This window comes from Aphelocoma coerulescens, chromosome 13 (assembly GCF_041296385.1).
Source record: "Aphelocoma coerulescens isolate FSJ_1873_10779 chromosome 13, UR_Acoe_1.0, whole genome shotgun sequence".
Lineage (NCBI taxonomy): Eukaryota > Metazoa > Chordata > Aves > Passeriformes > Corvidae > Aphelocoma > Aphelocoma coerulescens.
In genome coordinates, this window is record NC_091027.1 from 19,218,067 (window position 1) to 19,241,621 (window position 23,555).

At 40.7% G+C, this 23,555-nt stretch overlaps 1 protein-coding gene across 17 annotated transcripts in view; it reads right to left on the bottom strand.

The window, feature by feature from the left end:
- The window catches only part of KCNIP1 (potassium voltage-gated channel interacting protein 1), a 291,334-nt gene that overhangs the window by 55,657 nt on the left and 212,122 nt on the right, over positions 1–23,555 (bottom strand). Inside the window, exons 1-2 of one of the 17 annotated variants that reach the window (XM_069029343.1) lie at positions 21,805–21,845; positions 21,542–21,710 (exon numbers count right to left, since the gene is read on the bottom strand). The exons of 13 other annotated variants lie outside the window; for them this stretch is intronic. The gene's annotated coding sequence lies outside the window, so the exon portion shown is untranslated. Of the gene's footprint in view, positions 1–120; positions 282–20,566; positions 20,679–21,541; positions 21,846–23,555 lie in introns of those variants that run through there. 3 more of the 17 variants (XM_069029344.1, XM_069029342.1, XM_069029341.1) reach the window with 3 other exon arrangements.

Here is a 23,555-nt window from a genome sequence, read left to right on the forward strand (position 1 = left end):
ATTTATCCAATGAGTTCTTTTGTGTGTACATAAAGTTAGTGGGATTTGTTGCTGTTTTGATTTAAAGTTATTCAAACCAAAATGAAAACTAGGCCCTTCTTGTGATGTATTTTAACTTACCTAGTCCCAAGCAATGATATTTACTGCTTCAATGGAAGGATTTTTATCAGCTTGCCTTGGTCACCAGTCACTTCTCTGTCCTGTTCACCCCAGGTGATTAGGCCCCATCCATATTTCTCAGATTTCTCTGGATCTCACTAGCCCCAAGGAATTTGTGTCATCTGCAAATTGTGTGTTGAGAAAACCACTTATTGATAACTATTGACTGCAATTAAAAAAAAAAAAAAAAGCAAGCTGTGAGTAAATTTAGAAGTTTGGTATATAAGTAATTGATGATCTAGGGCAAGTCCATGCAATCTCCAGCTAAACTAACAGCCATTCAGTGCCAGTGAGCTCAAGTCCCTGCCCATTTGCACCACTACAATTCCAGCCTGACCCCTCTGCCTGCAAATTAATTGGATTTTGTATCACACTGGTATTTCCCAGCAGTTATTCACCAGCTAGGATATTTTTTTTTTAAGTCCTGGCTAATTACCACTTAATTTTGTCAGCAGAGGTACATTCGAGATAAGGATAGAGGAATCACAAATACCTCCTTAGTTAGTTTGGATAACACAGAAATTTGGGATGCTTTTCTATTAGTGCTGCCCAGGGAGCTGGGAATAAAGAGCTCAGTTCATCAGTTGCCATTTCCTTGCTGTGTGAGCACAGGGAAATAATTGGCAGCTGAACCCTTGTCTTGACATAGTATCAATTTTTCTGCCATAACAAAACCAGCTATAATTCTTCAAAATTCCCCCGTTAGTTCAGGTCTTCTGATTCATGTGAAGGTGCCACTATCTTTGTTCTATCAGTATCTCCCTGCTTGCCGACAATGGTAGGTGGTTTTTGGGTCAAAGGACCCACAGACCCATGAAAAGAAGCAGGAGGACCTCACATATTTTTTCCTTCCAGAGAACTGTCTCGAGCCAGTGACTCCCAGCCTTCTTGTGAGCCTGCTGGCACAATTCACGTCATCAACTTCACAACACACAAGAATAGCTCTGAAAGGTTCCAGAAATCTAATCCATCATTACTGACTTTTTCCAGAAGAGCTGGCAGCACAGACAAGCACATCCCACCTCAAAGTTACCACAGAGTGCACATTGAGGATTTGGCTTTACCCTGGACCTTATGATGGCAAAATCTGGTGCGTGTTAGCAATGCACACCCAGGTCATGAGAAGACCAGCAACTAACAAAGAAACCATGGAACCTTGAAGGACTAACCTGAACCACAGTTTACATGCACAATCTGAAACTGCAAATGGGGACAATATGTAATTAATGAAAAAGTAACAAGAACCTCTCCCAACTGTTAAATATCCTTGACAAGCTCTATTTCACTTTTTCCTTCTAGTTTTCACCTATTTCTCTATATTTTTATTTGCAAATCAACCCAAGTACACCAACCACAACAGCAAACCCAGCAGCCTCCTCTGACATCATGTCACTCTCAAACTTGAAGAAATGCAGTAGCTGCTCTCAGGATGGACCCAAGGAAGTCCTCCAGCACTGAACTTGTGATCCTTTCGTGCTGTTGCTGAGGCTGGATGGACTGCAAGCAATCACTTTATAACCTCAGCTGCACTAGGAGAGGAGACAGGGAAAGGCTGCAGGATATTTCTCATTGTCTGACTTTTAAACAGGCAATGAAAGTTGAGGAGGACACATGCTGTGACAAAAAGAGGAGCAGAGAAGGTGAAAAGTTAAAAGAAGAAACAGGAAAAGTGGGTATTTCAAGTCCGAAATAAAGAACAATGCATAAGGGCATGCAATGGGAAGAACAGACCTGTGAGGGACAGGGATGGGACTATATACAACATGAAACTGCTCAAAAATAGAAAACCAGATGTGTCAATTATTCTGGAGGCTCATTCCCCAAAAAGGGAAAATGCCACTGCATGAGTCCATGCAGCCAACCTGTGCTGAGCCCCACACCAGAACCTGTACTCAGAGGTGAGCACACCTCATCAGCAAATACGCATCACTGATGATTAACAGGCAGCCAAAAGAAGCTGCTAAACCCCACAAGTAACCAGGAGGACAGATATGCTTTGCAGTGGCAGTTTCTTGCTGACTGGATTTCTGCCACAAGCAAGAGGAGATATGACCCCTCCCTTGCACTGGTGATTACTGCCAGGTTCTGGAAGCAGCTAAGAGGCATAAGGCTCAAAGCCTCTGCCACCAGGTCGGGCTGCAGTGATTTTCTCATCACAGGTAGATTTTTACCCATGTTATGTATTTCTCATGGGTATCAGATTGTCACAGCTTCATTCCCACTTTTATTAAAAGTGATAATTAATAATGCAGAACCTCTGAACTTGGACATTTTTCTTATAGGCTTTGTTTTTCCACATTTAAATTAAATTAGGTATATGAGAATGATGATGAACAGGTAGGTTTAAGCCTCACAGAGACTTAGAAGATTGCAAGTTCTCATCACAGAAAACTGATACAGGACAAATCATGGGTTAAAAACAAAATCAAACTTGCTTAACTGATGTCATAGCCATACTTGACATAACTACATTTATTATTTACAGTTTCTACAATGACAAATATCTTGTCTTTCCAATGCACACCAACTTGCTGATAACTGCTAGGATGCTTCTTCTGACCATGCCTTTTGCTTATTCCAAATTTATTGGTAAAGCAAAAACTCTTGAGGGATAAAACCAATGAAACCATCCAGCACTACATATGCTTTACTACTCTCACAGTCCCTCCTCTCTGACAGATTTTCTGACATCAGACAGAGCAAGATAATACAAAGCTGCTTATCGGGGGTTTTCACTAGAACTATGGGAATTTCCTGGAGTCTTCAGGCACCTCATAAATTTACAGATATGTTAGTTGGAAAATCAGATATCACCTGCTGCAACCTGCTCCCCTGAGTAAGAGCTGCCTCACTGTCACCACAGCACTGCCTCGCTGTCAGAGTAGTCAAGTCTTGTCAAGACTTGTCTTGAGGACAATAGAATCCAAGTAGTCATGAAAAGACAGTAAAAAATGGTATTCTGGAAGTCCAAAAGGTTTCTAGAAATAGCCACCAAAGGACATCGAGTGCCCTAAAATCATCTCTGCTGGTGACATCGGTGCCAAGCTGATGATTAGCAACTCATTTCTTTGTCTCGTGGAAGGTTTATGTAGTAATTCAAGGCATGTACTAAGGAGCATGATTACAGTTCCCATTGCTCCACTACAGTAACAAGTGTCATTTAGTCAATCATGGAGTAATCACAGCTCTGGTGGTCTCCAATCAAGATATCCCCCTTATTTATCCATTTCTATTTATTTTTAAGAGGCAAACTGAAGAATCATTCTGCTCAGTGCATTTTAAACTCACACTCTAGTGGCATATTAAACTATTCATTTTTGCATAAGAATTATAAAAAATACTGCCCAGTAAAGGTCATCTCATACATTTTTCTTAGTAACAACAGGCCTAAGCACTGAAAAACACTCTCCACTTGAAGAATATTGTTTCTTTGTGTGTTACATTAAACTATGTTTTCTCACCATTTTTCACGCTGTTCTAGATTTCTTATTTTTAAGTGACCTCAAGCGATGAATACATGAATATTCTAAATAAGCCTGTATTTCTTTCACTTACTGAACTGTTAAATGAGGAATAACCTTTAAATATTCTTGTTGACCCTTTGCTGGCATTTCATCTTCATTTTACCATCTATGCAATAGTTGCACTTAGGTTTTTATTTTATCATCTGTAATTTGTATTCCTGTTCCACACGCAGCTCAAAAGATTTCATTTGTTGTTTGCATAATTATACTAGACAGTGCCACAACTACTAGGAGATCAGAGTAATAAATTCATGAAAGAATTATGAAACTGTATAAAACTAAACATATTTTAGATACATCACAGTGAATTATGAAGTAGTACCACACTATTTTGGATACATCATAGTCTCAAATTACACCTTCCCAAAAATTTTTGAAATCTGTACCAAGCAGCAAAATGCTCAGCAAACAAAAAGGCCAATTTATAAAGCCATTCTCTGAGGTCAAACTTCCTAAAGTAGTTTGTGAAACACAGACAACAAAGGCTAAAAAAGCAGTTTATGCTGTAGTTCTAAACACACAGAGTAGGAGAACTTTTAGAGGGCTGTCTGGAAAGGGGCTGGCTGGCTTTGCTTTTGCCAGCTGTGCTCCCACAAGTAGATTATGGCAGCAGCTCCATGTAACTTGCACTCAAGTAGAGGGGTCAGCTCTCAGAGTCAACCAGACTGTCCCTGATTTATGAATTACAGTTTAACTGCTCCTCTAGTGGCACCACTACTTAAATTCTGCTTCTTGACACAACACAGGTAGGCTGACATTCATGGAAACACAGCACATGAAGAGCACATGACAGAAACTATACTCAGGATGTTAAAGCTAAGCAGCAGTCTTAGTTAATAAACCTCCTTCATGCATCTTCCCTTGTGTGCATCTAAAAATATTCCATGACCAAGCACGTATCATGCACACTTGAGCAGGTAGAATACCCCCCAGTATTCCTCAATCCTCTTGAATCACAGTTCCATTTCCGTGGCTAAGCTGGTATCAGAAGTGTGGCTGGGGGTGTGTGTCAATTTCTTCAAAGGCCTCCAACATGCAAAACCCCAACCCGAACTTTTTTTACAAAAAAACGTAAGACACTTGAGAGCCAGCTCCTTGATAAGAGAAGCATTCATCTGCATGAAAGATTTTGGATCTTATTACATCCTCTGAAGAAACGATGCACCTCTTAGGCTAATCCCAGCACTGAATGGGATAAAACCAGATTCCAGAATTAGAGACAGAATTCAGTGTATTTTAGAAGCACTGGACCACAGGACTGGAGGGTTTCTGCTGATGTCTGCAGAATACCAAGAATTCCACAGACTCCCACCCCAGAGCTCTCCGGGAACAGCTACTATACAGCACTGACACTGGTGCTGTGAGCCAAGCAGTTTCCCCTGTGTGTCCATATGTAAAACGACCATGTGATGAGTTTTATCAGTTGTACTATGACATTTCATGATAAAAAACAAACACACAGCATGCAAAGTACAGAGGTGAAAGGCCAAAGCCCACTGTGAATTGTGCTGGCCCAGTTCCCCTGTCAATCTAAATTTTGATCAGTTCAGGTACAGGAAGATCATTGTTCTCCAGGATGCTGCAACAGACTACGCAAAGAGCTTTTTAAGGAAAACTTGATCAAATATGTCCACCTCAAGTGCAGATATTTTTGCAATGGTCCATAGTATTAATTGGAAATTTTAATAAACCTTTGTCCCTACTTAAATATTCCTGTCAATTTGCTGATTGGAGCACATCCTAACTAATGGAAACAAATATGACAGAAGATACTACTTTCCCTGCCCTCCCTTCAATTTAATTAAATTACATCATATTAATTAATTGCAAGTTACATTCTCATGAAAAAAGCACAAAGCTTAATTGTCATTATTAAACTACATATCAGTTTGGATGCATCAATGCATGCTTTGCTACTGCTCAAATACATCCTTGCTCAGGCCTTGAGGGCAATACACTTAGATGAAATGAAAGGGTATTTCACTTGTCAGTACTTTTTCTGTTCAGAGTGCTTTTGGGCAAAGAAAAAACCCAAAATCCAGCAGTGATGCCAAATTACATCCGGAGGTATTGGAGATAACAGTTTAGTTAGTGTAAAACATGAAACACTGTTCAGTACATTGAAGAATTCTTGGCTTGAGATTTCTCTGTCCTTAAGCATTTTTTATTCATAGTAAGCAGCTAATTACTATTAACTCTTTTGCTAGTCATCAGGAAACACTGCACTACAATACACTTGGGTTTCTATTAGGATTATCTTCCAGGTATATTTTGAACAAAACTATTGATATGAATTCTAGAGATATATCTCCAGGTATCCCTCTGCTATTTCTAGAGGGAAAAAAAAGATGGTACACGTCCAAACAACTCTCTACTCACCAACAAACTACTGAGCATGATCCCATTTTCATTGGGCCTTGAGAATTGAAGGATGCTTCTTTCTGATGCTTCTTCTTGCAGAAGAACAGCATGCAGGCTAACATTTGGGAAATGGAGGCGGACAAAAATTGTTTAAATTTTGTGGCAAATCATGAAATCATTCTGCCAGTTTAGGCTTCTTAAGAAAGAACTGTAGCACTTGGGTGATGCGAATATAACCATTCAAGCTACTATATAAGGTTTCGTTTGTTTAAGGGAAGCTGGATGAACTATGCTGAGAAAACACCAAATTTGCTGTCCTCCATTCCCACTGTTTGGTGTAATATATGACTGTCAGAGGCAGCCTTTACAGACTGGCTATTGCCTTCAACCAAACTGGAACAGAGGCTTAGCTTGAAGCATTAATGTCTTTCTGCCTACTTGCACCATTTCAGCTGTATGGGCTGCTTACAAGAGGGATTGCTTTTAGATTAGAAGAAAAAGGCATCTAAATCTTAAGGCATCATGAAAAACTCATACACCATGGGATTTTTGGATTACTTTTTTTTTTAAAAAAGATACATAAAAATATTTGTGAATATGCGAAGCTTTGTGAGCCTCAAAACTGTTTGCAAGCCTCTCAAATCACCCAGTTCCACAAAGCCCACTAATCCTGTTTCAGTGGCTAGCTTCAATATCATCAAAACAGGAAAGTGGAAAACCACTTGATTTCACACATGGGCAAACTGGCATGGATTGTGCTAAAGCAACTGATCTAAACAGGAAGGAATTTTCTAGTTTGTTGCCCAGGTTGCAAAGCTGCAATCTTCTGTGCTAACCCATACAAAAATTTGATTCCTGTGTGTTTCTCCTGGATACCAAGCAGGCAGCCTGTAGTTGTTAGGATATAAGCACCAGTAAGCATTAATACTTAGGTTTCTTCAGACCTGGATATAAACTATTTTCCAGTGGAAGATATATACATATATATCTTCCTGAACCACAAAAGAGTGCTAGGAGAATCAGTTAAGAATTAAATAGCATCTTCTCAACATAATCTCAAATCTACTAAAATTTCACTGTTATAACTCTAGAAGGAGAAGGTGAAGTTGGCATATTTATTCAATACATTCTGTCAGTTTATACAGTAATTGTGCTCAGAGGGGGCATTAGACAGCACAGAGACTTGGAAATGCCATACAACAGCCTTAAACTTTGTCAGCTGAGTATTCTGGTTATTACTTGTTTATGGTGATGTTAACTGCACAGACACTCAGCCAACTTTGCTTTGGTCTCTGCTATAACTCCAAAATACTGTGACAGGGGAACTAACTGTGCCACAAAGCTGACAAGGTTTTGTTTTGTGCTAACAAAAGCTAAACTGACAAATCTTAAACTGGGGCTGTACTTGAAAGTAAAGCTGCACCTTGGATCACGATGAATTGCAAGCGCTGAGCTGGAGCCTTCACAAGACCAATTTCTCCAATCCAGCTCTTGCTTAGCGTGCTGAAGGGAAAGGATGCAGAGTCCCACATGCACATCCATGCAGCAGTGAAGCAGGATCAACCCATCCTGCTTTGTATCAGACACACACAAATGAATCACCAGGGCATCACAGGCCCCACTGTGACTCAGTGGGGCTGACTGGCTGCAGACTCACAAGAGCTGGTAATATATGACCTGGATGGGAGGTATGGAAAGCCCTTTTCTGCACACGTGTATTCTGCCTGACTATCCATATAATAGTTTGGTTTTGCTGGTCACCATTATTTCTTTATTTCTGTGCCTTTACTTTTCTCTTAGGCATATCTAAGTCAACACCACTTGGATACTGGAATTGTCCTTTTGTTGTTCTCACCTGGCTGAGGTGTTTCCGTGTCACCACCGTTACAGTACTCCTCAGTTACTGCTCAGTGACTCACATAAATGCTATTATTTGTGTGAAGCAATAGCTAATAGGTGTTCAGTGTCAGCCCTTTCTTGTTCCTAACATGCTACAGGGAATCACAAAAAGAGAGGAAAGATGTGTGAGCCTTCAGAAACCTGGTTGCTGTGCTGGGGAGAAGTTTTGATACCACAGCCAAATCACAGACACCAAAATGCCCTAGTGTGTTCAGGGGCCCACCTGCCCTGAGCTCTGGCTTTGCTCCCCTTTCCCAAGCAGGTAACAGCACTACCTCAAGGGCTCTCCCCCACCAGTGCACTGAGTGCTGTGCAACACTAGGGAGTTACATCGTGGGGCACTTACAGAGTAAAGTTCAGTGTGAACAGGGCAAATTGAAGCCATGAAACGACCACTGGCATCAGTGTAAACCTTAGCTCTAGAAAATAACTATGTCACTAAATATTAAATTTCAGCCTCTCAGAGCTCTGCAAATCACTGCCAATTTCTTCACATGCTGACAAGGACACTTGTCTTCCAGGAATTCCTTGGGGATAAAACTAGATCACTTCCCCAGGTCTCACTGGCATTAATTTTAAAAAACATTCCTTGAAAAATAGCTCTGGTCTGCTCTACCAACAGGTAGGATATAAATACATTTTCAGCTCACTGCATTGCAGAGACTCCCCAGTCTGGGGTCCCTTTTATATAATGGTGCTCAGTAAGACATCAGCTGCTGGGCACACTATCTTGTGGGTTTGCTCTGACTTAGGAAAGGCACATACCAACATTTCCATTTTAATAAAGAAATCAGAAAAAATGCCATCAGGGGAAGGTAGTTCCAGTAATGAGGAATTAACAAGTTTCTGTAATTAACCAATTATCTTAGATATAATTCATTAAGAAGTTGCATGTTCTCATTTCATTACTTCTCTCAGCCTCTGCTTTCCAGCTAATTCTAACTGCAGGAAAAGGTGGGAGAGGTAAGACCCAGCAGGACACTCTACTGCAACTGCTGCAGTATCAAGCATGCTCCAAAGCTGACCCACATTGCACAGTCAAGGAAAGCTGGAGGGACTCAGCTGCTGGCAGATTTGCCCAGAGACAGCTGCCATTACAGAATGGCAGAAGATGGGAAATTTTAAGTAGTAGTCTGAACATAATATTGAACTAGTGATGAACTGGCCCAGATCAAGGCAAGGGCTGGCAGCATAAATCTCTGTGCAGGGTAAGCCTTGTGTATCAAAACATTCAGGATGCGCTATCTGGAGGCATCTGAGAAAGTTCCTCCAAGACCCTTCTCTACCAACAGAGCACGTGCTCAATACGCAGCAAAAATCAGCAAAGGCAAAGAGCCCTTAAGTCACACACACCTTTTTATTTGCCTGTTGCTGGGTCTTAGCTCAAATATTAAAGCCTGATGTATTCAAGGAGTGTAAGAGTAGCAGCTCTTCAGTTCTGCCTGAAAACCACTTACAGAGAAAGAGTGCTAAATTCCCTTTCACAGCAAATTTTTTCCAAGTTATCAGTTCAGCTCTCTGCCTCCTTCCTTTGTTTCTTAAGATTAAGGAAGGGAAAAAACTCATAAGCTGGTTTTGCTTCAGTTTCTGTTTACAAATCAAGACATAAAATCTGTTTTAGCATTTGTGATCACCAGGGAAACATTCACTAGCTGGTTTAGGAACTGGCACTGCAATCGGGCCTTCTTATAGCATTGGATTATTTCCTGAGAAGCAAAGATCTCCACTTCCCAGCGATAACAAAATGGAACTAAATGCTGAGAACTTCACTTTTGTAGTACGTCTACAGATATTTTTTCCAATTCTGGATGATATGGTTTGTACACTGCATTGCTTAAATGAGGTTTAAATTGTGCAGTACAAGAAAATTTAGCAAATTATTAAGAAAGGGGAGAAAGTGTCCACACACCTCTGTAATAAGCAGATAGCAGCAAAAGAAAGAAAATGGAAAAATTGTTTTGGTAGGAATTCATCTTGCATATTTACCATGTAGGAGATAATTACTACTATTGTTATAGAACTTTCACCTACAGTTTTGGAATATTTTACAAAGAAAACTCTAGTAAGAAAAATGAAAGAAAGCAAGAGAATGTTTCCCAGAGCCCTGAAGGAAATCCAGGGACAGAGCTTAGGTTTCCTGAGTTTTTGAAGCAGCTTAGTTTGGTACTCTGCCTTCTTTCTGAACCCCTTAGTTCAAATTATACAGGCTCAGGTTCATAAACGCCTTTGCCTTCATTTTTTTTCCTAATTTCAATACTGTTTAATACTGTTTTCAATGACTTATTCACTAAATAATACTATTTTCCTTTTGTTCAAAATCACTGATTAGAAAGCTTCACTATTCCTTGGTTATTGTTCACTAGTCTTATCCTTTAGAAAGCTTCAGAACACAAGACAGGAGACTACATAAAAAGAGAAAAAAATACAAGATAAAAGAAAGAAGGAAACAGTGAAAACTGAGTGATAAATCAAGACTAAAAAGAAGGGAAACATCAGATAAAAGCCAGTTTTTCCATGCCACATGTGCCAGCCAAAGCTATGTTGCTTACTTGCCTAATCCTAACTAGAGATGCCTGCCTTTGTTTCAAGAAATGTGTCAATTTACTGAACCAACCTTGAGGGAAAATGCATTTAAAAGACAGAGAAAAAGTTAAAAATAGTCTTAATAAGCAGCTCAAAACCCAGGATGGATCTAAAGCATTTATCTAAATGCAAATACTTCTGCAGATACAAGGAGTATTGCCCAATATCAGGTACTTTTTGTCTAAATCTGCAGTTACCCATCACAAGCAATTCTGTTACCCCTGCAGGTGACACCAGGCACAGACAAAAACAGAGCACAGGCCAGCAGCAGATTCTCCCAGTAGGATTTCATTTCAAGGAATAATTTTCATAAACCCGTTTGAAATTCTGCTGAACAATGATCACACTTGGACTCAGCACTGAGCAAGTCACAGCAGACTGCAGCTCATTAAACCTTACAGGCACCTCTTGAGGCCCTTTGCTTTTACCCAAGCAAACATCCATAAAGCCATTCTGAGTTACTTTCCAGAAATTAACTAACTAAGAGCATCACAGAGCTGGTACAATCTGGGCCAGAAGATCCCTAAAAAACCTGGAAGCTGACTTTATGGACCAGGCCCTAAGGGAGCAGACTTGGAAAGATGCCCTCCTTGTCAACAGAGTGGATCTCATGTGCAAAGCGGAGATTGGGGCTGTCTTGGCCACAGTGACCACAGAGCCATCAAGTTTAAAACCTCTGGTGACAGGAGGGAAAGTCCCAGAAAAATCTCAACTCTGGACATGAGGAGAACAGACCTCAGGCTGCTCAGGGAATTAGTAAGGTCCCCATGGAAAATGCTTTGCATGACTAACTTGAAATACTAATTTCTCACTGCTCAGGAGAAAGCAACAGTTTTAAAGTGACACAGAGAAAGGCAATCTGTAACAATAAGGAGGTATTTCCATTTTGTGGTCTACCCAGAAAACCCTTCGAGGGCAGGCACACATTGTAAGAATTTTTCATAAATTATGTCCAGCATCAATACAAATGGACAATTAATTAACATGTATTTAGAAAGTAATACTTCTTTTGCACAGAGAATTTTTTAAAAGTTCTATGTAGACAGAGAATAAAATAGCTGTAGCTGAAAAGCTCAGTACAGCAGATTTAATAACCTTCATTCAGGTACATTATAAAGCTATTAAATGTCTGCCATTCAGGTAATTATTGGAGGTTTGCCATTTATTTTACTGTCTTCAGACCAAGACATGAGGAAAAGGAAAGGGGAAAAAAAAAACCAAGACAGGAGGGGAAGTTAATGGATCCAGCCAAGAAATTCTTCTCAGTAATTATGCCTGATTAGAAATTTGTCTGCTTCAAGGAACAGAAACCTGAACCTTTATTAGTAATAAGAGATCTCAAGTTTCTAATTAACTGAAAACAAAAGTACCACACATTTCACATTGTACCTCCTTGTCACACACAATCACTGTTTTCAAATTACTCTCTGAAGGACTAATTTGTGCATGACATGACAGAGAGAAGGACAGGGAATCTTAAAAAACATTCCAGTGATTCAGGAAACACAGTTTTCCTTGTCTAGAAATCAGGTGGTTTAACTGATCCTCTACCCTAAACCTGCCCAGATTCCAGAGCAGATGTGCAGACTTTTTATGCATACCTGCATGTGAGAGGGAATAAACCCAGGCTCACTGTGAAGCAAACCAGGAAAAAAAATTTGAATTTAGGCTTTTTTTTTTTTTTTTTCCTCCCCCCATGAGTAATAAGCTGAAGCTGCACAAAGCTGGGGAGGACGGCTGCATGGCTGAGGGCTGACTCTGTGCAGGGTATTTTCAACAGCATATTAACACCTTGTACCTCTGGAAGGGCATAGATGTCACCTTCTTTAAGGGAATTGCTTCTTATGCTTTTACCCTCTGTGCACTGGGAATAAATGTTGGGAGTTCCCAGTTGAAGCCAGAAGTCCCAGAAGTGAGAGACCTACTGCAAACACCATTGTACAAGAGCCTCTGCCCACAGGAGCCCAATCTATAACAAAAAGGTTCTTGATTTCTGTGTGCCAAGACTTATCCTTCACTTTCACTGAGGCTGGCAAGGCAGGGATGGGACCTGGAGACCTCCACAGAGCCAAGGTATCTGGAGGACACCTGAACTCAGTGGAGCCTGGACATTACACTTGCCTCAAAAAGACTGTTTCCAAGTACTTGGCTGTGAAATTCTGTCCTTGGTAGTCAATTTGCATTTGGCAGCCTCTGTAGCACCTTAACTGAAACAACATTTCAGAACAGCAACAGTCCTTGCACTGATTCACATGATGTCCTAACTTCATCTAGCTCCCAATTTTTCAATTTCTATCTCACTTTTGCAGGTTATTAGGACATTGTCTGCCAGCATTACAAATGGCAGAAAATACATTACTTCCATTTTCCTGCTAGATAAGATTTCATGCAGAAAGCAGTCTCAGAAGCAATGCACTGAGAGGAAAATAGAAGCAAATACATCCTGCTCAGCTGGGCTGTTCACTTAATCCCAAGAGATGAGTTTAGCTCATCAGCAAGCACAGAACAAATGCCTCATATTGCCTACAATTAGTGACCTGTGCTAAAGGCCAGGTACATATTTCACAATCCAAAGGTTCATCCTGTTGAAGGTGAAGATAAAATCTTCTTGACATCTTCCTGCTGGCATAATAGCAGGCACACACTCTATGCTACTGACTCTGGCACTACTTGCACAGCTGCACCATGCCAGCAAAGCTCTGTACAGCACTGGCCACCCATGTCCTGGAGTGCAAGACAGTTCCCATGCAGCTACAAAAGGTACTCCACCTCCTTGCTGCTGCCCAGAGAAACTGCCTGGAAATCAGTGCCAGAGTCACTGCAGTCTTGGTAGACAGAGAATGCAAAGCCAGTGCCCCATCAGAGGGGGAGCCCAGGACTGCCACCACCTCTGTCTGAAGCAACACACTACACCTCCCTGGTGCAGAGCAACACAGAAAATGGGTGTGAAAGAGGGGGCACCAAGGTCATCCAAAGCTGGAATCACAACTGGATACCAGTAAAAAAGGGATAGACAAGGCTGTTTCAAACATCAGATAGGGAAACAAAAAACCTACTCCTGTCCTTGTAGGGCAGGGGCAAAAAACAACAACAAAATCACAGTGAGAAGACTGAACCCGAGACAGGGCATAAATGAGGGTATACAGACCTACCACAGATGAAGACAAGACTGTTTCTGCAAATCCATGCAAGAGAGCAGGGTATTTTGAAGACTAATTCAAAATGACTGGATACACATTAGAAAGTTCCATATTCATTTGAAATTCTGGATTACATAACAATTGTAATTAAGTGTTGGCTAGAGAAGGAAATAATGCATCCACATTTTGCAGGGCATTTGGATGTACCTGCTGTGTATATACGCTCTTGTAACATGACACTGAGAAGGAAACCACAGCAAACTTCAGGGCTCCAAGGGACCACTGAACTACACAATTCTTCCACTGTCCTAAAAGAGAAAAATCTGACAACTCACTACAGCAAGACTGATTGTCTGTCCTTTCCTAGATAGTCATCAAGCTACCACTGGACCACAAGCAATTTCTTCATTTTGGATATGAGCTGTAACACACAGCTTCCCCGTCAAGGGAAGCAGGCATTGGTATTTAGATACAGTATCTTTTCAGCTTTTCAGATCTTGGGTAGGAACTCTGAGGGGCTCATAAACCACACTTACACTTTAGCTTATGTCTGACCTTACAAGTTTTACAGCACTAAACATAAATCTTCCATGTTGTTGAAGATGGCACTGGTAAGTTTTGCAAAGAACCTCACTACCTGGCAAAGTCTGAGCCAGGATATTTCTGTGCTTGATCTCTTTGCTGACATTATCAGCAAGAACATGCATTACATCCAGCTGTGAAAGCAGACAGAGAAGAGCTCCCCCGGCCAGTGACAACTGGAGTAAGACTGTCTTATTTCACAGATGGTAAATCCAAGTTATTATCTGGTAATGAGAAAGCCAACATTTAATCTATCATGAACGAGGACAGTCAAAACCAGGATGTCTATCTCTACTACATGTCCAATGGAAACTAATCACATGCCAAGAGGGCAAATCTCATTCTCCGTTATAGGCAGCACACAGAATAACAGAAGTTTGTAAACTTCCTTTACCCCCTGCCAGAACAATCATGAAGTCATCCTTACACTTCTTATTTCATCAGACTACATCAGAAAAGCCTGATTTATTCTAAGAAAAATATAACATTCACTTTAAGTTCTCTTTCTTCTGTTAAATACTTAATTTTGCAATTTCATCTCCTCATTCTTCTCGTGTAAGATTGAGACATTAACATCTTTTTTTTCCTTACACAATCACAGAACAACTGATGCTAGGAAGATGATGGAAAGCACTGTTCAGAGCTGGGTTAACTACAGCAGGGTAGTTCAGAGTCAGGCTTGGGCTATTTCCAACAGAGACTCCACAACCCATAAGATCAACTTGTTCCAGTGTTTAACCTAACATGTGCTGGAGTCAACAAGCAACCTTCTACTGACCTCAATACCTAGTGAGTTACCTTGCACAATGACACTCATTATTTATGCTCATAAACACGGTAAAGATCATGGAGGTTTTTTTGAAAGCAAGTGGTTCTGCCTTCAACTTCATAAGACAGTTTGATGGAGTGGTATGGGAAGTGTACATAAATAATTCTAAACAAGTTGAAGTTAAATAGCTTGATGTCTTTATCAATTTTCCATGTCTCATTTAAAAACAAAAAACAAGGTAAATCTCTCAAACACACTCGTAGCTCACAACTTCAAAGAACTTGTTTACTGTTTTATACTGAATTTATCTATATATACTTTAGTTTAAGGACTTTTAATAATATTAAATAAAAAGGCTGAATCGTGCCTCAACCAGGCCAGGAGACACTTCAGAGACAGAGTCAGAGAAGTGGGTATTTGCTTTATTCGGCGTGCCAGGTGTGTGGGGATCGCTCCTCCAAACACACACACCTGGTGCTCTCTACAACACAGCATTAAGGGTTAAATTATGAATATTCATCACATTCCTTGGAACAGGTGTGGTTAAACAAATTATTTCTCAGAAGTCATTAGCATATGGGCCACGCATGCGCTGTGTGTCCTGGTGGTCGCGCTGAGGAAGGCCTCTCCTCTTCCTCGGGGGTCTTTCTGATGGAGGCCAGTAGTCATCCTCGCAGTGAACTTTTTCACCTTTCTCCCTGGGCATACGTAGTCATTTGAGGGATGATTCAGCATTCTCTGAGATGATCCTTGTCCCCTCTATCTTGACAAGATTAGGGTGAATTCAGCTTCTCAGGCTTTGTAATTAACATCTTCTGTCTGAACTAACATTTGCTGTCTCCCAATAGTTAACTGGTGCTTACGTGAGTTAGTTATTGACTGCCCCTTCTTCAAGGCCTTGGCTTAAGACCAGGTTAAGTGTCACTGTAGTAATTCAGTAAGTGAATCAAACTTAAAAAAATAGCAGAAAAGCTACACAGTTTATATAATCATGTAATGACAACAGTTTTCTGAAAATTGGCATGGTATTCTTCCAGATAACTACAAAACCCTCCACCAACTTTTCATTACCTACAAGAAAAGCCCAGAGCAGGGTTTTGGGGCTGGGAAGAGAGCCCTTCACTTAAAAAGGCAGCAGAAATAATGAAAAAAAGTCAAAGAAAATTAGTATTTCAGAGCAACAAATTTTGCCAAAGCACCAATATTTTCTCACCTCCCCCTGCCCCTCATTTAGATTCTTAAGTCTTGTATACAAGTGGTTTTTGCTGCCCCACCTTCCCTGTCCTCAGAGAGTCATAGCCCACACTGGTCAATGCATTTGTAGCATCAAGAAAAGCTAAATTTTGTAGCTAAGTCTAGGCAGTTTGGATGGGGGAAGTGAATTGTAAGGGCAGAAGTGGCTTTGTGTCCTTTTGCTTCTGTTGAGGAGACAAGCACAGGCTCATGGTAGCCCCTTGTTTTGCCTGATGAGCCCATCAATCTAAGGGAATCTGTTTCAAGTTTCTGGTGATTCAATATATTAATTCCATTCTCTACCCCTTAAAAGGAAATAACTTCTACTGTCTTACAAAAAGGAACTATTGTGGGACAAAATATATACTTAAATTGTTAAAAAGTGAAAATCTCCAGTCTGCAAGGCAGCTCCTCCCTCAGCAGGCTCGGCAGAGCAGGCAGGACACTCAGTCACAGCGGCAGCAGAGGCAGCACGGACAGAACAGCCCTTGCATTCCTCGGACTCTGCTGTGCTCCGCAAGACAGGTTCACTCTTAAAGGAAGGACTTTTCCCCCTATCCCCCCACCTCCCCAGTCGATTCTATTCTTCCCAACTCCTATTTTACAGAGGACTTGAGATGAAAATTTTGCTTACTTATTTCATCCCAGCAGTGTTAATAGATATTATAGCCATGACAACTACAGCATGGGCAAAACCCAAGTGTAGGAATGAGGTCTGGGGAAGGGCTAATGAAGGAACACTCACAAGGTTTGACACTGTTTGTACAGTTCTTTATTATTCACTTGGTATACTCTGAATGTGCAGCAATGCACAACGTTAGTTTTTTTCCCTACTTAAAACCTAAGTAAAAGTGGCATTTACTAGAAAAATTATGGTTTAATTAAAAAGAAAGCATTTCATAACTAAGATACAGCCATAAGAAGCAATTGCACAAGCCTTCAGAGATCCCTGAAAGCTGTGGTCCGTCCTTTTATAAAGGAGGCTCAATTTTGGAGTCCTTCAGCTAATTTTATTAGTCAGCTTGCACTTTCTTACACAAGACATTCTGTTCCACTCATGGAGGACTGCTGCAAATAAGTCAACATTAAGCTCACCTGTCCAGTCTGGATAGCTCGCTTATTTCTTTTTCTTACCACATCTAATAAGCAGCTAGTAAATACAAAATACTTTGAAGAGTTTTTCTTTTTTAAGAAAAGTTTTCTGCCTCAGCATGTTCAAGATAATTATTCTGTAACACTCAGGGCTCGGGAAAAACACTCTCACAGTAGCATGATTAAAAGTCAATGCGATAATAGTGCCCTGCCAGCTGTATCACTAATTGGATTTCTTAATAGGATCGGATTGAAAAGGTTTAGTTTGGATTTTGCTGAGGGAAAAATAAATGAGAGACAAAATGAGAAAAGAAAGACTGATCCAGGTATCAGATACAGGTTTTGCTCCCAGTTTGCCCACTCACCTCACAAGCAACACGGGACAAGTCACTTTTGTCCCCAAGCAGCTCAAACAAACATCAATTCTGACAACCACTTATTTATGCAAAACACTTCATTACTCTTGGACTGATCTTCATACTATACAGAACTATTGCTAAAACCTTCAGTAAATGAGAATGGACTTCAGTTTGCCACAAGAAAGGCACCAAACCCCAAATGAGACAAGATGCTATAATAGCCAGCAGGTGTGGAGACATGAGTATAATTAAAAGCTTTCATCTACTAAGTACTGGTTATATGGTCACAGCAGCTATAATGAAATGCTGGAGCAACAGTTTGAGTGATCTCTTTTCTGACCCTTTACCTCATCAAGCTGTTCTACACTTGAATTTTTATGGTAAAATTCCATAGCTCCAGCTTCAAACTGATGGAACAGGAACTTTCTGTTTCTCTCTGTAGATCTCAGCTGTCAGTTGCACATCTTGGACCTGCAGACCTGAACTTAGATGCTTCTTTATTTTTAGATGCTTCAGTTCTTTACTAGCTACATGATCCTTCCGCAGTTCTTTGTTATCTATGTTATAAAGGAAAAACCAAGCAAGAACATTGGTTCATCTCTGAGGACACAGGTACTACACTTTTGCCATCAATGCATTGCTGTAAGCAACCTTCCTGGGCAGGCTAATTTCATGTTGAAGATTTGCTGAATCAGAATATACTAGAAATGAGGAGGGTCATTTGAACAGAAACGATGATTTATTTCATGCATAATTGTATTATTTATTTCCCTGAGGTCTATGATTAATTTGAATGCTGAATTATTTGATGGCACTGAAATGAGAAATTAGGTTGTTTGCTACTTCTGACAGCAGATGAATTGGGATTTTGGAATGTTTCCATCCATTGCTACAGCAGAGTAACCTTTGATTTGCCTTCTAAATCAAGTTTGTATAAAACATACATTAAAGAAACTTGCGTCCTTTGAGGGAACTGCTAAGAAAAAAAAAAAGTAAAAGCTCTACAGATTAAAAGTCTTTTATTTATCCTCAGAGCAGGCACAAAGAGCACACCTGTGCTGCATCTCCAGCCAGAGCTGCTACCTGCACTATCCCTGCTCTTACGTTTCCCCTCTGAGATGTCTATACCTGCTGTCACTAAGCAATCTGGTACATTATACGTAGAAGAGGTTTTGCTACTTTCATTCAGATGAAGCCATTTCTTTAAAAAAAAAAAAAAAGATGTTTACTAAAGCAAATATAGGACAGATTTTAAGACAGCTGTCAGGTCACTGAAATCAATCCCCCCTGCACTGCACAGAACATTGATGGGATTTGGTCATTTTCCTTCCCCTCTTCCTTCACTGAAAACTGTGTTTTCCTTCACAGCTTTTCTGATACTACATTGCTGCATCACAGTGTATTTTGGTTAATTGCTGTAGGAACAGAAACCAGCAGTTCCCATGGACCACCCAACTAGCACCCAGCAACCATGAGCCAGGCTCAGTGCACACACGTTCATCACAGCCCTCAGGAAGGGCAGTGTATAAAGAGTGATCAATGAAATTCATGCTCCAGAGCGAAGCACTTCTGCCAGGTGAAGACCACAAGCATGGGTTTTCTGCTCTCATCCTGGGCAATATGTAATGAGCATTGATGCATGCAGTGCATTTCCCAGCTCAACTACAAGACACACTAGAAAATTTTAGGCGCTGCTTTCCCAGCATCCTAAGTGTGCTCTGAGAGGCACTCCACATGACAAAAGTGAAAATGCTAAGTTTTGAATTGATCAAGCTGGCTGTCACCTGCTGTCATGGCTTAATTGCAGCCAGCAGCTCAGCCCCATGAGGCTGCTCCCTTGCTCCCCCTCAGCAGGATGGGGGACAGAATTGGAAGCATAAAAGTGAGAAAACTCATTAAGTGAGATAAAAAGTTTAATAACCCTGGTCAGGGTGAATAACGTTTCCATTTGCATCACTTGTCTTGGGGTTTATTTCTTTTTGTTAATTTCCTTTTCGTTATGGTTTATATTTTTTAAAGGATTCCTGACAACATGTCTGGACCACAGTACACTCAGAGGAGTTCTACTGTATGTTTGTGAAAGCTGAATTATTTCATTTTCTATTATACTTAAATGGCACTAAGCTTATAAAAGGTATTAGACTTGACAACTTACATTTTGTGACCTTCATTCATGATGGTCAGTCGAATTTTATCAGTCTCTCTCAGTGCCTCAAGAGAACCATTTTTGGTTATGTTTGCATATAATTTACCAGAATTTCAATTAATTTCCTGATACAACTTACTTCACACACTTCCTAGAACAAATGCTTTTTAGATTCATGAAAACACACATAGGCAGTAGTCCAGCTACCTACAGTGTCTGTGTCACATGCACCTTGGCTAGAAAAATGGTGTTATATTCATCTCTGGACAATAAGGAGCACTTATCACCCTCCGAGGAACCAAGAAATAAGTTTGCTTGGTGACACTCCACTGCAGTGTTTGAAATGCCATCTGCAGGAAAGCTTTCCTCAGCTCAGACCAACCTCTAAGAGCCAAAACCTTGCATCACTCTGGGAAGGCATTTGGCCTAGAATATTCAAGGGTTATTATATCTTCAGCAAGGAAAACTCAAGAATAGATTATTTTCCCCTACACAGTTGGAGGGGAGGGTTCAGATGTAAACTGTCATTAAAATATCTTTTAAAAGTGTGTTCGATACAACAGTCTGAAATTCAAAAAACAAGACTTCTCTGCAGGAATAGACATTGTAATATATTTTAAAATGGAAGTTTGGGTGGATTTTTTTAATGTAACTTCTCATCAAAAGCATCATTCTCTAATACATTTCACAGTTCATTCATGCTGAGAAGTACTTCTTACCTTCTAAACCTCCAGACTGTTAGGCTGAACAAAACGCATACAAATTTGCTTTTAACTGTTTCACCACATTGCCAGAGGGATTTCCCCGATTCCCAAGCAGCAGCCATTTAAGCTGGAAAATGAAGTAAAAATCCAAGTAATTTCATCTTCACTGTTATTTTAATCTAAATGAATCAGTTCAGTTTGAACATTGTTAATGAAGGCTCTCTTTTCTGTCTTTCAACTGCACTAACATGGCAGCTGTGGTTTAACCTGATAGGAGATGTAATAAAGACAAGGTTTGGAGAATCTAGAGAAGAGGGATCATGAAGGATTTTGAGGAGACAGAAACAGAGCAAGGATAGGAACTTGTTCTAGTCTACTCCAAATCCTCTCTCGTACATAATATGTACCTAATTTTACAAAAGCTAAGAATTCTAAGGATTAAGAAAATATTAAAGAAAATATTTTTACCGTACAACTTTTCCCTAAACAAGTTACTGTTTACTTTCACAAGAGACAACCACACAACTAAGTTTATGACTCAGTTCATACTGCTTTGCTCCCCTGCCTTTATCTCCTGCTATATTCTTTGGGAACAGAACAAGCTGACCTCCCATACTGCACTCAGCAGGCTGCTAATATTTATTCTACTGTTCACCAGGATTTTGCCTGAAGTCAAAACTAAGCAATGCATTTAGCTCAGCTCCAGAGCACTCCTGCTCTCTGCAAGCCTGATCCACCTGTGCAGCTACAGAAACTCCTTGGCAAGGAACTCAAGATTTTGCTAGACTAAAACAATTAGAAAGTCTATTTACAACTAAATAAGCAATAAAGAAAAAACAATTTACAAAAAACTGTTTCAGAAGCACTCAATATCATTCAAAAAACAAAAAGGTTTTGAAGTCACACATTAAAATTTTTAGCCTGAAGATATCTGTAGAAATAGACTATTAAATAAACAGTTTTACTTGAGAATAAACAAGACAAACATACCTGAGACAGGTGTACTGCATATAAGTATTCCTCCACACTATTCAAGGATTCTGACCTGGTATCCAGCCCTCCGTCCACCAGCACTCAGCTCAGGTGCTCACCCAGCAGCAAGTACCGCTCCTCAAAAGGGCCACGTTTCACACAAACACACTTTTCCCAAGCAGAAATGCTGCATAGTGAATGGACCCCAAAAGTAAGACTAACAGTATATAAGCAAATGTTTAGCAAATATTAGCTACCATTCAGCAAAGAAATAGATATACCCCCAGAACACATCGAGACGTGCTACAAACTCAGGTGCCCATTACCCTGGAATATATCTACCAGGTTTAATGGAACCAGCTGCAACTAAACTCCGAACAGGTGGGCTGAGTTACGGGAACTAACAGGCTCCCACCTCCGCACGGCTCTGCCGGCGGCAGCTGAAGCTGGAGGTGAGCGGCGCTGGGGCTGACGGTGAGGGAGCGCTCGGTGCAGGTGCGGGTCCAGGCGCTGCCGGGCGGCCCTGCCCCGGCCCTGCCCCGGCCCTGCCCCGGCCCTGCCCCGGCCCTGCCCCGGCCCTGCCCCGGCCCTGTCCCGGCCCTGTCCCGGCCCTGCGGATGCTGCTGGCCCTGCCCGGCTCCTGCAGGCGGTGCCGGCACCTCTCCTCTCCTCTCCTCTGCTCTGCCCTGCCCTGCCCTGCCCCGACCCTCCCCTCCCGCTCCCTCCAGCAGCGCTGCCGCCACTCGGGCCCGGGCTGAGCTGGGCTGGGCTGGGCTGGGCTCGTGCCCCAATCCTGGGAAAGGAACTGCCTCTGAATGCAAGGCTTCGCTGAGCACACAGAACAGAAAAACACTACATGGAGGGAGGAACTGTTGTCCCTTATCCCAAACACAGTTTTCTCTTTAAATTCAGCTGCTATGCATGAACTGGGACAAAATGCTGACAGTTTGGGAAACCAAGCAGCTGTCACATTAAGCAGATCCTCAGAAACCACCAAAAAACTAAAAGGAGCTGACGCTGTCTGGTGTTGAAAGTTGGAGTTGATTTTTTGGTTTTGTTTGTTGGTTTTGAGTGGTATTGTTTTTCCCTTAATTAGGTAGTAAGTCAAAACTAATTGTTTTAATGAAATAACTTGACTTTAAGAGGTACCAAAATCCAGACAATTTCAGAAAAGTCCAGGACTTCAGAAAACCAGGATATTCCTTTTCAGGTCTGGCTACTAAGATGGATAATTTTAAAAAATAATTTTGTTTGAATTTCGTCAGCAGCTATTTTAGGAGACATTTCATAGTCTGTTCTGACAGTTGATCGGTCCAAATCAGTATTAAACCTGTCACCTTCACCAACAGTACATTCACTCCAAACAGGACAGTGAGCATCTTTTGTACTTATTCACTGAGCATAGATCTTTTAAGGTGATGCTTTGACTTGTGATACAGCACATGTGCTAGACATTAACTGAAAACTATCTTTAAATATTCAGTATTCTGTGATTGTATCAATGATCAAAGAGAGAAATTCTACTTATAATTAATAAACCAGGATTTAAACCACAAATATGGAGCAACCAGAAATAGGGAGCTGTCATTCATGAAACATAAATCAGCATTTTCTATTTCTTTTCCCACCCAGCTAATTGCAAACAGTAATGAACCATAGACAAATACTCAATGGCTTTTTTGGGGGAAAAATTCAATGCCAAAATGGCCTATTTAATCAATTGATAGTAATTGTGTAAAGAACATTATCTAAACTTCAGTTTTCTGAGCAATTATTGTAACAGGAAAAGCATGACACTAGGGAAGAAGAGAGAAGAAATTCATTATACTTCTTTTATGGCAAAACCTGCAAGAGAAATTAAAAACCCTAATCTCACCTATATTGATGTTGATACTTACAGCAGATTCTCCAAGCTGTACGATTCTGTAACACATATCACTCACATACAAATATTTACTCTTAATGGACATTTTTCCTTGAAGGAATGCTAAAATGTGTACCAAAGCAGAAGGTTATAACTGCTATTGTCATT